Here is a 3525-nt window from a genome sequence, read left to right as displayed (position 1 = left end):
TACCATGCCCGGCTAGTTTTTTATTTATTGTAGAGATGAGGTCTCACCAAGTTGCCCAGGTGGGTCTCAAACCCACAGGCTCAGGCAATCCACCTCGGCCTCCCAAAGGGCTGGGATTATAGGCTAAGCCACCGAGCCCAGCCAGCCTTTTTCATTAATTCTGACCCATAGTTGCTCTCACAGGCAATTTCTGTTGCCAACTTTTTTCCAGTGTATGGGTCATGCTTTCCTGTTTCTTTGCATATCTCATAGTCATTCACTGGAAACGATTTTTAGATAATATAGCAACTCCATCTCTAGGACTTCTTGTTATTTGCTTATTTGCTTAGTGACTGCCTATTACTAAAATAGATTTAAGTAAAATATATTTCCAATCTACAGTGTTAAGGCCTTACAATTGATCCTGAGGAAAATGCAGCTTTGGGTATGCCCACTATCACCCTGGGATGACAGTGGTTTTGGTAAGCATCTCTTTTCCTTGACTATACCCAGCTGTTGAACTCAACTAAGTGTGGCTTATTTTTCTATTATCTCCAGGGGCATAACCTGCTCTTGCCCCATAAATTAATCCAATCAAGTTGTGGCTATTATGAGAAAGCCTTCTCCCTCCCCCCACCAAGCTCTGCCACATACTTTGTTTTTTATTGATTTGTAATAGTTATACATATTTTTGAGATACCTGTGATATTTACAACATGTAATGATCAACAAGGGCAACTAGGACCCCTGAGATCTGAGGTCAATGTTTGATATTTGTTCTGAACCCAAGAGGGCACCTCCCAGCTATTTTATTCTTATTCCCCAATTCTTTCCAGCAGTCTAAGCCGCATCCTCAATAAATCCACAGATCTCCTCCCAGTTGCCTCTTACCAAAATCTTTACTGTTCTCTTTTTTGTTGTTGTTGTTGTTGTTTTTTGAGTTGGAGTCTCACTCTATCGCCCAGACTGGAGGGCAGTGGCCGCTCCCAGCCACCGCAGCCTCGACCTGCTGGGCTCCGGCGATCTTTCCACTTCTGAGTAGCCGGAATTACAGGCATGCGCTACCACGCCCGGCTGATTTTGTGATTTATTGTAGAGATGAGGTCTCGCTGCCCAGGCGGGTCTCGAACCCGCGGGCTCAGGCAATCCACTCACCTCAGCCTCCCAAAGGCGCCGGATTACAGGCTGAGCCACCGAGCCCAGCTCTACTGTTCTCAAGAATGTCCTTAGGCACACTGTGTTGCAAATGAAGTTACTTCCATTGGGAAGAGATTAGAGGAGTTATCTGTTTTAAAGCCTGCTTCTCTCCTCAGGCAAAATATATGAACCAGAGCTCTGAAGCTGGGGAGTAAATAACCTCACTTTAGAAACCGAGTACTTGGTGGAAGGAGGCAAGGTGAATGCAATAATCTGATTCTCAGCTCACTTTTCCTACCCTAGAATCACCATCTCACAAGTCAGGACAAGGACAAGGGCTATTGGGACCCTAGTAATCTCAGTATGCCATGCCCAATGTACAGCTAGCTCTGTTCCACAAGTAGGGACTGGATGGAAGAAGGGAATCCCATCTTTCAACGGCACTCACTCGGGACTAAGCCTCAGTCACAAATAGCTCTGAGAAAGACAAAAATGCTGAAGTCCTGCCCTTCCTGGGAAGAAACCCCTCTGACTGGGAGCTAGGGTGTCTTCTGCTATGGATTGCCATAGTCTGAAATGGAATCTCCACCTCACTAAACTGGGTGTGGGTAGGAAACGATCTTGGTTCAAATATCATAGTCTCTCATCTTTCTTACTAAATATTTGTAGATTTTCTTGATACATGTTTCTTCATTTGCTGCTTGCCCCATAGGATCTTTCCCAGAAGGTGTTTTTGTGTTTTGAGTCATTGGCTCACTCTGTCACCCAGGCTGGAGTGCAGTGGCATGTTCACGACTCACCCTGCAACCTCGACCACTTGGGCTAGGCAATCCATCATCACAGCTGGGACTACAGATGGCACCAATACACTTGGTTTTTTTTTTGGCAGAGAGGTAGAGACAAGGTCTCACCATGTTGCCTAGCTGGTCTCTAACTCTTAGGCTCAAGCAATCCTCTTACCTCTGTCTCCCAAAGTATTAGGAATACAGGTGTGGTCACAAGGCCCGGATAGAGAGTTTAAATAGTTGATTTTTTTTTTTTTTTGAGTTGGAGTCTTACTGTTTCACCCAGGCTGGAGTATACTCCAGCCTCAGCCTGTTGGGCTCAGGTGATCCTTCCACCTCAGCCTTCCAAGAAGCAGGAACTATAGGCATGCACTACCACACCCAGCTAATTTTTTTATTTATTGTGGAGATGAAGTTTTGCCAAGTTTTATTTTATTTTGAACCCCTGGATTCAGGCAATCCTTTCACCTCTGCCTCCCACAGGCATGAGCCACCAGTCAGACAAATAGTTGCATTTTAAAAATAATTTCCAGGCCCGGCACGGTGGCTCACGCCTATAATCCTAGCACTTTGGGAAGTCAAGATGAGAGGACTGCCTGAGCCCATGGGTTCAAGACCAGCCTGAACAGTTTGACAAGACCTCATCTCTACAATAAATCAAGAAATTAGCCAGGTGTGGTAGCATGTGCCTTTAGTTCCAGCTATTTAGAAGGCTGAGGCAGGGCCGGGCTCGGTGGCTCAGCCTGTAATCCCAGCACTTTGGGAGGCCGAGGCGAGTGGATTGCCTGAGCCCGCCGGGGTTCAAGACCTCATCTCTACAATACATCAAAAAAAATAAATAAATAACTAGCCGGGCGTGGTAGCGCGCGCCTGTAGTTCCGGCTACTTGGAAGGCTGAGGCGGAAGGATCGCCGGAGCCCAGCAGGTCGAGGCTGCAGTGGCCATGAGGGTGCCACTGCCCTACAACCTAGGCAAAAGAATGAGACTCTGACTCAAAAGTTAAATTAAATTAAATTAAATTAAGTAATAATTATTTCCACCAGTTTCACAGAGGAATGGGTCAGTGCAGCTCCTCATCCTGTCTTGCTGGAAGTCAATCCTGTCTAAAGCTGCTTTTGTGTTACAATGGCAAAGCTGAGGAGCTGAGTTGTTCCAACATCGACCCTCTAGCTTGCAAAGTTGAAAATATTTACTGCAATGGCCCTGTACAGAAAAAGTACGCATTGCCAGGCATGGTGGCATGCGTCTGTAGTTCCAGCTACTTGGAAGGCTGAGGCAGAAGGATTGCCTAAGCCCAGCAGGTTGAGGCTGCGGTGGCCATGAGCGTGCCACTGCACCCCAGCCTGGACAACAAAGAGTGAGACTTCAACTCAAAAAAGAAAAGAAAAAGTATGCCAACCCCTGACTTAGGTTACTGCTGTCAATGCTGCTGGTCCTAAAACCACACCTTGAGTAGCAAGAACTTAAAAGAACTTAAATTACTTGGGAAGTAGTACTATACTGGCTATGGGCTTGAACCCCACTTTGCCATTTACTAGCTGTATGGTTTGGGGTGCCTACCTCACTGGGTTGTTTTGAGAATTTTTTTTTTTTTTTTTTTTGAGTTGGAGTCTCACTCTGTTAG

General features: G+C 46.0%; 1 protein-coding gene across 9 annotated transcripts in view; it reads right to left on the bottom strand.

Annotated features, from left to right (window-relative positions):
- NF2 (neurofibromin 2) overlaps positions 1-3525 on the bottom strand; it is a 98210-nt gene that overhangs the window by 93376 nt on the left and 1309 nt on the right. The window lies entirely within an intron of this gene.

Source organism: Carlito syrichta, unplaced genomic scaffold (assembly GCF_000164805.1).
Source record: "Carlito syrichta isolate Samal-C Ts95f unplaced genomic scaffold, Tarsius_syrichta-2.0.1 Scaffold311843, whole genome shotgun sequence".
Classification (NCBI taxonomy): Eukaryota; Metazoa; Chordata; class Mammalia; order Primates; family Tarsiidae; genus Carlito; species Carlito syrichta.
Note: the sequence above shows the minus strand (reverse complement) of the source record. Positions and strands in the feature narration are given on the sequence as shown.